We start from the raw sequence: 10,527 nt of genomic DNA on the forward strand, positions 1-10,527 counted from the left end.
ATTTTGTACATTTTTTATTTCCCTCTAGTGGGTTCGGGTGAGTATTTTCACAAGGAATGCTGGTATTCGTAGTTTTGCCCTGGATTCCTTTTACCCCTTCAGTGGGGTTTGCTAAGTTGCAGACAATTAATGATGCATTTAAAAGCCTCCAGTGGGTCTCAGAGTGCTGCTTACTCAGTCCATTTAAACAGCTCTGTCATGTCGAAAAAGTCAAAGAAAGGTTCCTTAGCTCTACACCCCACATTCCTTTCTGGGGGGTGCTCTCCTTCACGGCCGGACTGCCGTGATGATTATGAAAACAAGGGTGTCCTGTTCACCAGGGAGCACTCACATGGCAGGCAATTCATCCGAATTATTTTCTTCAGGGGAACAGGCAAGTTTACACGCTGATTTATATCTTCTGCCTAACGCGTTTCAGAGCCCCTGGCTCCTTTGTCAAAGGCTGCCTGCAACTTCCGCCAATAACTTCCAAGAGACTCACAACATTTTGTACATTTTTTATTTCCCTCTAGTGGGTTCAGGTCAGTATTTTCACAAGGAATGCTGGTATTCGTAGTTCTGCCCTGGATTCCTTTCACCCCTTCAGTGGGGTTTGCTAAGTTGCAGACAATTAATGATGCATTTATATCCCTCAAGTGGGTCTCAGAGTGCTGCTTACTCTGTCCATTTAAACAGCTCTGTCATGTCGAAAAAATCAAAGAAAGGTTCCTTAGCTCCACGCCCCACATTCCTTTCTAGGGGGTGCTCTCCTCCACGGCCGGACTGCCGTGATGATTATGAAAACAAGGGTGTCCTGTGCACAAGGCAGCACTCACATGGCAGGCAATTCATCAGAATTAATTTCTTCAGGGGAACCGGCAAGTTTACACGCTGATTTATATCTTCTGCCTAACGCATTTCAGAGCCCCTGGCTCATTTGTCAAAGACTGCCTGCAACTTCCGCAAATAACTTCCAAGGGACTCACAACATTTTGTACATTTTTTATTTCCCTCTAGTGGGTTCAGGTGAGTATTTTCACAAGGAATGCTGGTATTCGTAGTTTTGCGCTGGATTCCTTTCACCACTTCAGTGGGGTTTGCTAAGTTGCAGACATTTAATGATGCATTTAAAACCCTCCAGTGGGTCTCAGAGTGCTGCTTACTCAGTCCATTTAAACAGCTCTGTCATGTCGAAAAAGTCAAAGAAAGGTTCCTTAGCTCCACGCCCCACATTCCTTTCTGGGGGGTGCTCTCCTCCATGGCCAAACTGCCGTGATGATTATGAAAACAAGGGTGTCCTGTGCACGAGGGAGCACTCACATGGCAGGCAATTCATCAGAATTAATTTCTTCAGGGGAACCGGCAAGTTTTCACGCTGATTCATATCTTTTGCCTAACGCGTTTCAGAGCCCCTGGCTGCTTTGTCAAAGGCTGCCTGCAACTTCCGCAAATAACTTCCAAGGGACTCACAACATTTTGTACATTTTTTATTTCCCTCTAGTGGGTTCAGGTGAGTATTTTCACAAGGAATGCTGGTATTCGCAGTTTTGCCCTGGATTCCTTTCACCCCTTCAGTGGGGTTTGCTAAGTTGCAGACAATTAATGATGCATTTAAAACCCTCCAGTGGGTCTCAGAGTGCTGCTTACTCAGTCCATTTAAACAGCTCTGTCATGTCGAAAAAGTCAAAGAAAGGTTCCTTAGCTCCACGCCCCACATTCCTTTCTGGGGGGTGCTCACCTCCACGGCCGGACTGCCATGATGATTATGAAAACAAGGGTGTCCTGTGCACGAGGCAGCACTCACATGGCAGGCAATTCATCAGAATTAATTTCTTCAGGGGAACCGGCAAGTTTACAAGCTGATTTATATCTTCTGCCTAACGCCTTTCAGAGCCCCTGGCTCCTTTGTCAAAGTCTGATTGCAACTTCCGCAAATAACTTCCAAGGGACTCACAACATTTTGTAAATTTTTTATTTCCCTCTAGTGGGTTCAGGTGAGTATTTTCACAAGGAATGCTGGTATTCGTAGTTGTGCCCTGGATTCCTTTCACCCCTTCAGTGGGGTTTGCTAAGTTGCAGACAATTAATGATGCATTTAAAACCCTCCAGTGGGTCTCAGAGTGCTGCTTACTCAGTCCATTTAAACAGCTCTGTCATGTCGAAAAAGTCAAAGAAAGGTTCCTTAGCTCTACACCCCACATTCCTTTCTGGGGTGTGCTCTCCTTCACGGCCGGACTGCCGTGATGATTATGAAAACAAGGGTGTCCTGTGCACCAGGGAGCACTCACATGGCAGGCAATTCATCCGAATTATTTTCTTCAGGGGAACAGGCAAGTTTACACGCTGATTTATATCTTCTGCCTAACGCGTATCTGAGTCCCTGGCTCCTTTGTCAAAGGCTGCCTGAAACTTCCGCAAATAACTTCCAAGGGACTCACAACATTTTGTAAATTTTTTATTTCCCTCTAGTGGGTTCAGGTGAGTATTTTCACAAGGAATGCTGGTATTCGTAGTTTTGCCCTGGATTCCTTTCACCCCTTCAGTGGGGTTTGCTAAGTTGCAGACTATTAATGATGCATTTAAAACCCTCCAGTGAGTCTCAGAGTGCTGCTTACTCCGTCCATTTAAACAGCTCTGTCATGTCGAAAAAGTCAAAGAAAGGTTCCTTAGCTCCACGCCCCACTTTCCTTTCTGGGGGGTGCTCTCCTCCACGGCCGAACTGCCGTGATGATTATGAAAACAAGGGTGTCCTGTGCATGAGGGAGCACTCACATGGCAGGCAATTCATCAGAATTAATATCTTCAGGGGAACCGGCAAGTTTACACGCTGATTTATATCTTCTGCCGAACGCGTTTCAGAGCCCCTGGCTCCTTTGTCAAAGGCTGCCTGCAACTTCCGCAAATAACTTCCAAGGCACTCACAACATTTTGTACATTTTTTATTTCACTCTAGTGGGTTCAGGTGAGTATTTTCACAAGGAATGCTGGTATTCGCAGTTTTGCCCTGGATTCCTTTCACCCCTTCAGTGGGCTTTGCTAAGTTGCAGACAATTAATGATGCATTTAAAACCCTCCAGTGGGTCTCAGAGTGCTGCTTACTCAGTCCATTTAAACAGCTCTGTCATGTCGAAAAAGTCAAAGAAAGGTTCCTTAGCTCCATGCCCCACATTCCTTTCTGGGGGGTGCTCTCCTCCACGGCCGGACTGCCGTGATGATTATGAAAACAAGGGTGTCCTGTGCACGAGGGAGCACTCACATGGCAGGCAATTCATCAGAATTAATTTCTTCAGGGGAACCAGCAAGTTTACAAGCTGATTTATATCTTCTGCCTAACGCGTTTCAGAGTCCCTGGCTCCTTTGTCAAAGGCTGCCTGTAACTTCCGCAAATAACTTCCAAGGGACTCACAACATTTTGTACATTTTTTATTTCCCACTAGTGGGTTCAGGTGAGTATTTTCACAAGGAATGCTGGTATTCGTAGTTTTGCCCTTTATTCCTTTCACCCCTTCAGTGGGGTTTGCTAAGTTGCAGACAATTAATGATGCATTTAAAACCCTCCAGTTGGTCTCAGAGTGCTGCTTACTCAGTCCATTTAAACAGCTCTGTCATGTCGAAAAAATCAAAGAAAGGTTTCTTAGCTCCACGCCCCACATTCCTTTCTGGGGGTGGTCTCCTCCACGGCCGGACTGCCGTGATGATTATGAAAACAAGGGTGTCCTGTGTACGAGGGAGCACTCACATGGCAGGCAATTCATCAGAATTAATTTCTTCAGGGGAACCGGCAAGTTTACACGCTGATTTATATCTTCTGCCTAACGCGTATCAGAGTCCCTGGCTCCTTTGTCAAAGGCTGCCTGAAACTTCTGCAAATAACTTCCAAGGGACTCACAACATTTTGTACATTTTTTATTTCCCTCTAGTGGGTTCAGGTGAGTATTTTCACAAGGAATGCTGGTATTCGTAGTTTTGCCCTGGATTCCTTTCACCCCTTCAGTGGGGTTTGCTAAGTTGCAGACTATTAATGATGCATTTAAAACCCTCCAGTGTGTCTCAGAGTGCTGCTTACTCAGTCCATTTTAACAGCTCTGTTATGTCGAAAAAGTCAAAGAAAGGTTTCTTAGCTCCACGCCCCACATTCCTTCCTGGGGGGTGCTCTCCTCCACGGCCGGACTGCCGTGATGATTATGAAAACAAGGGTGTCCTGTGCACGAGGGAGCACTCACATGGCAGGCAATTCATCAGAATTAATTTCTTCAGGGGAACCGGCAAGTTTACACGCTGATTTATATCTTCTGCCTAACGCGTTTCAGAGTCCCTGGCTCCTTTGTCAAAGGCTGCCTGAAACTTCCGCAAATAACTTCCAAGGGACTCACAACATTTTGTAAATTTTTTGTTTCCCTCTAGTGGGTTCAGGTGAGTATTTTCACAAGGAATGCTGGTATTCGTAGTTTTGCCCTGGATTCCTTTCACCCCTTCAGTGGGGTTTGGTAAGTTGCAGACAATTAATGATGCATTTAAAACCCTCCAGTGAGTCTCAGAGTGCTGCTTACTCCGTCCATTTAAACAGCTCTGTCATGTCGAAAAAGTCAAAGAAAGGTTCCTTAGCTCCACGCCCCACATTCCTTTCTGGGGGGTGCTCTCCTCCACGGCCGAACTGCCGTGATGATTATGAAAACAAGGGTGTCCTGTGCATGAGGGAGCACTCACATGGCAGGCAATTCATCAGAATTAATATCTTCAGGGGAACCGACAAGTTTACACGCTGATTTATATCTTCTGCCGAACGCGTTTCAGAGCCCCTGGCTCCTTTGTCAAAGGCTGCCTGCAACTTCCGCAAATAACTTCCAAGGCACTCACAACATTTTGTACATTTTTTATTTCCCTCTAGTGGGTTCAGGTGAGTATTTTCACAAGGAATGCTGGTATTCGCAGTTTTGCCCTGGATTCCTTTCACCCCTTCAGTGGGCTTTGCTAAGTTGCAGACAATTAATGATGCATTTAAAACCCTCCAGTGGGTCTCAGAGTGCTGCTTACTCAGTCCATTTAAACAGCTCTGTCATGTCGAAAAAGTCAAAGAAAGGTTTCTTAGCTCCACGCCCCACATTCCTTTCTGGGGGGTGGTCTCCTCCACGGCCGGACTGCCGTGATGATTATGAAAACAAGGGTGTCCTGTGCACGAGGGAGCACTCACATGGCAGGCAATTCATCAGAATTAATTTCTTCAGGGGAACCAGCAAGTTTAGAAGCTGATTTATATCTTCTGCCTAACGCGTTTCAGAGCCCCTGGCTCCTTTGTCAAAGGCTGCCTGCAACTTCCGCAAATAACTTCCAAGGGACTCACAACATTTTGTACATTTTTTATTTCCCTCTAGTGGGTTCAGGTGAGTATTTTCACAAGGAATGCTGGTATTCGTAGTTTTGCCCTTTATTCCTTTCACCCTTTCAGTGGGGTTTGCTAAGTTGTAGACAATTATGATGCATTTAAAACCCTCCAGTGGGTCTCAGAGTGCTGCTTACTCAGTCCATTTAAACAGCTCTGTCATGTTGAAAAAGTCAAAGAAAGGTTCCTTAGCTCCTCACCCCACATTCCTTTCTGGGGGGTGCTCTCCTCCATGGCCAAACTGCCGTGATGATTATGAAAACAAGGGTGTCCTGTGCACGAGGGAGCACTCACATGGCAGGCAATTCATCAGAATTAATTTCTTCAGGGGAACCGGCAAGTTTTCACGCTGATTCATATCTTCTGCCTAACGCGTTTCAGAGCCCCTGGCTCCTTTGTCAAAGGCTGCCTGCAACTTCCGCAAATAACTTCCAAGGGACTCACAACATTTTGTACATTTTTTATTTCCCTCTAGTGGGTTCAGGTGAGTATTTTCACAAGGAATGCTGGTATTCGCAGTTTTGCCCTGGATTCCTTTCACCCCTTCAGTTGGGTTTGCTAAGTTGCAGACAATTAATGATGCATTTAAAACCCTCCAGTGGGTCTCAGAGTGCTGCTTACTCAGTCCATTTAAACAGCTCTGTCATGTCGAAAAAGTCAAAGAAAGGTTCCTTAGCTGTACACCCCACATTCCTTTCTGGGGGGTGCTCTCCTTCACGGCCGGACTGCCGTGATGATTATGAAAACAAGGGTGTCCTGTGCACCAGGGAGCACTCACATGGCAGGCAATTCATCCGAATTATTTTCTTCAGGGGAACAGGCAAGTTTACACGCTGATTTATATCTTCTGCCTAACGCGGTTCAGAGCCCCTGGCTCTTTGTCAAAGGCTGCCTGCAACTTCTGCAAATAACTTCCAAGGGACTCACAACATTTTGTACATTTTTTATTTCCCTCTAGTGGGTTCAGGTGAGTATTTTCACAAGGAATGCTGGTATTCGTAGTTTTGCCCTGGATTCCTTTCACCCCTTCAGTGGGGTTTGCTAAGTTGCAGACAATTAATGATGCATGTAAAACCCTCCAGTGGGTCTTAGAGTGCTGCTTACTCAGTCCATTTAAACAGCTCTGTCATGTCGAAAAAGTCAAAGAAAGGTTCCTTAGCTCCACGCCCCACATTCCTTTCTGGGGGGTGCTCTCCTCCATGGCCGGACTGCCATGATGATTATGAAAACAAGGGTGTCCTGTGCACAAGGCAGCACTCACATGGCAGGCAATTCATCAGAATTAATTTCTTCAGGGGAACCGGCAAGTTTACACGCTGATTTATATCTTCTGCCTAACGCGTTTCAGAGCCCCTGGCTCCTTTGTCAAAGGCTGCTTGCAACTTCCGCAAATAACTTCCAAGGGACTCACAACATTTTGTACATTTTTTATTTCCCTCTAGTGGGTTCAGGTGAGTATTTTTACAAGGAATGCTGGTATTCGTAGTTTTGCCCTGGATTCCTTTCACCCCTTCAGTGGGGTTTGCTAAGTTGCAGACAATTAATGATGCATGTAAAACCCTCCAGTGGGTCTCAGAGTGCTGCTTACTCAGTCCATTTAAACAGCTCTGTCATGTCGAAAAAGTCAAAGAAAGGTTCCTTAGCTCCACGCCCCACATTCCTTTCTGGGGGGTGCTCTCCTCCACGTCCGGACTGCCGTGATGATTATGAAAACAAGGGTGTCCTGTGTACGAGGGAGCACTCACATGGCAGGCAATTCATCAGAATTAATTTCTTCAGGGGAACCGGCAAGTTTACACGCTGATTTATATCTTCTGCCTAACGCGTTTCAGAGCCCCTGGCTCCTTTGTCAAAGGCTGCCTGCAACTTCCGCAAATAACTGCCAAGGGAATCACAACATTTTGTACATTTTTTATTTCCCTCTAGTGGGTTCAGGTCAGTATTTTCACAAGGAATGCTGGTATTCGTAGTTTTGCCCTGGATTCCTTTCACCCCTTCAGTGGGGTTTGCTAAGTTGCAGACAATTAATGATGCATTTATATCCCTCAAGTGGGTCTCAGAGTGCTGCTTACTCAGTCCATTTAAACAGCTCTGTCATGTCGAAAAAATCAAAGAAAGGTTCCTTAGCTCCACGCCCCACATTCCTTTCTAGGGGGTGCTCTCCTCCACGGCCGGACTGCCGTGATGATTATGAAAACAAGGGTGTCCTGTGCACAAGGCAGCACTCACATGGCAGGCAATTCATCAGAATTAATTTCTTCAGGGGAACCGGCAAGTTTACACGCTGATTTATATCTTCTGCCTAACGCATTTCAGAGCCCCTGGCTCCTTTGTCAAAGACTGCCTGCAACTTCCGCAAATAACTTCCAAGGGACTCACAACATTTTGTACATTTTTTATTTCCCTCTAGTGGGTTCAGGTGAGTATTTTCACAAGGAATGCTGGTATTCGTAGTTTTGCCCTGGATTCCTTTCACCCCTTCAGTGGGGTTTGCTAAGTTGCAGACTATTAATGATGCATTTAAAACCCTCCAGTGTGTCTCAGAGTGCTGCTTACTCAGTCCATTTTAACAGCTCTGTTATGTCGAAAAAGTCAAAGAAAGGTTCCTTAGCTCCACGCCCCACATTCCTTCCTGGGGGGTGCTCTCCTCCACGGCCGGACTGCCGTAATGATTATGAAAACAAGGGTGTCCTGTGTACGAGGGAGCGCTCACATGGCAGGCAATTCATCAGAATTAATTTCTTCAGGGGAACCGGCAAGTTTACACGCTGATTTACATCTTCTGCCTAACGCGTTTCAGAGCCCCTGGCTCCTTTGTCAAAGGCTGCCTGCAACTTCCGCAAATAACTTCCAAGGGACTCACAACATTTTGTACATTTTTTATTTCCCTCTAGTGGGTTCAGGTGAGTATTTCCACAAGGAATGCTGGTATTCGTAGTTTTGCCCTGGATTCCTTACACCCCTTCAGTGGGGTTTGCTAAGTTGCAGATAATTAATGATGCATTTAAAACCCTCCAGTGGGTCTCAGAGTGCTGCTTACTCAGTCCATTTTAACAGCTCTGTCATGTCGAAAAAGTCAAAGAAAGGTTCCTTAGCTCCACGCCCCACATTCCTTTCTGAGGGGTGCTCTCCTCCTTGGCCGGACTGCCATGATGATTATGAAAACAAGGGTGTCCTGTGCACGAGGGAGCACTCACATGGCAGGCAATTCATCAGAATTAATTTCTTCAGGGGAACCGGCAAGTTTACACGCAGATTTATATCTTCTGCCTAACGCGTTTCAGAGCCCCTGGCTCCTTTGTCAAAGGCTGCCTGCAACTTCCGCAAATAACTGCCAAGGGACTCACAACATTTTGTACATTTTTTATTTCCCTCTAGTGGGTTCAGGTCAGTATTTTCACAAGGAATGCTGGTATTCGTAGTTTTGCCCTGGATTCCTTTCACCCCTTCAGTGGGGTTTGCTAAGTTGCAGACAATTAATGATGCATTTATATCCCTCAAGTGGGTCTCAGAGTGCTGCTTACTCAGTCCATTTAAACAGCTCTGTCATGTCGAAAAAATCAAAGAAAGGTTCCTTAGCTCCACGCCCCACATTCCTTTCTAGGGGGTGCTCTCCTCCACGGCCGGACTGCCGTGATGATTATGAAAACAAGGGTGTCCTGTGCACAAGGCAGCACTCACATGGCAGGCAATTCATCAGAATTAATTTCTTCAGGGGAACCGGCAAGTTTACCCGCTGATTTATATCTTCTGCCTAACGCATTTCAGAGCCCCTGGCTCCTTTGTCAAAGACTGCCTGCAACTTCCGCAAATAACTTCCAAGGGACTCACAACATTTTGTACATTTTTTATTTCCCTCTAGTGGGTTCAGGTGAGTATTTTCACAAGGAATGCTGGTATTCGTAGTTTTGCGCTGGATTCCTTTCACCACTTCAGTGGGGTTTGCTAAGTTGCAGACATTTAATGATGCATTTAAAACCCTCCAGTGGGTCTCAGAGTGCTGCTTACTCAGTCCATTTAAACAGCTCTGTCATGTCGAAAAAGTAAAAGAAAGGTTCCTTAGCTCCACGCCCCACATTCCTTTCTGGGGGGTGCTCTCCTCCACGTCCGGACTGCCGTGATGATTATGAAAACAAGGGTGTCCTGTGTACGAGGGAACACTCACATGGCAGGTAATTCATCAGAATTAATTTCTTCAGGGGAACCGGCAAGTTTACACGCTGATTTATATCTTCTGCCTAACGCGTATCAGAGTCCCTGGCTCCTTTGTCAAAGGCTGCCTGAAACTTCTGCAAATAACTTCCAAGGGACTCACAACATTTTGTACATTTTTTATTTCCCTCTAGTGGGTTCAGGTGAGTATTTTCACAAGGAATGCTGGTATTCGTAGTTTTGCCCTGGATTCCTTTCACCCCTTCAGTGGGGTTTGCTAAGTTGCAGACTATTAATGATGCATTTAAAACCCTCCAGTGTGTCTCAGAGTGCTGCTTACTCAGTCCATTTTAACAGCTCTGTTATGTCGAAAAAGTCAAAGAAAGGTTCCTTAGCTCCACGCCCCACATTCCTTCCTGGGGGGTGCTCTCCTCCACGGCCGGACTGCCGTGATGATTATGAAAACAAGGGTGTCCTGTGCACGAGGGAGCACTCACATGGCAGGCAATTCATCAGAATTAATTTCTTCAGGGGAACCGGCAAGTTTACACGCTGATTTATATCTTCTGCCTAACGCGTTTCAGAGTCCCTGGCTCCTTTGTCAAAGGCTGCCTGAAACTTCCGCAAATAACTTCCAAGGGACTCACAACATTTTGTAAATTTTTTGTTTCCCTCTAGTGGGTTCAGGTGAGTATTTTCACAAGGAATGCTGGTATTCGTAGTTTTGCCCTGGATTCCTTTCACCCCTTCAGTGGGGTTTGGTAAGTTGCAGACAATTAATGATGCATTTAAAACCCTCCAGTGAGTCTCAGAGTGCTGCTTACTCCGTCCATTTAAACAGCTCTGTCATGTCGAAAAAGTCAAAGAAAGGTTCCTTAGCTCCACGCCCCACATTCCTTTCTGGGAGGTGCTCTCCTCCACGGCCGAACTGCCGTGATGATTATGAAAACAAGGGTGTCCTGTGCACGAGGGAGCACTCACATGGCAGGCAATTCATCAGAATTAATTTCTTCAGG

This window comes from Triturus cristatus, chromosome 1_1 (genome assembly GCF_964204655.1).
Source record: "Triturus cristatus chromosome 1_1, aTriCri1.1, whole genome shotgun sequence".
Lineage (NCBI taxonomy): Eukaryota > Metazoa > Chordata > Amphibia > Caudata > Salamandridae > Triturus > Triturus cristatus.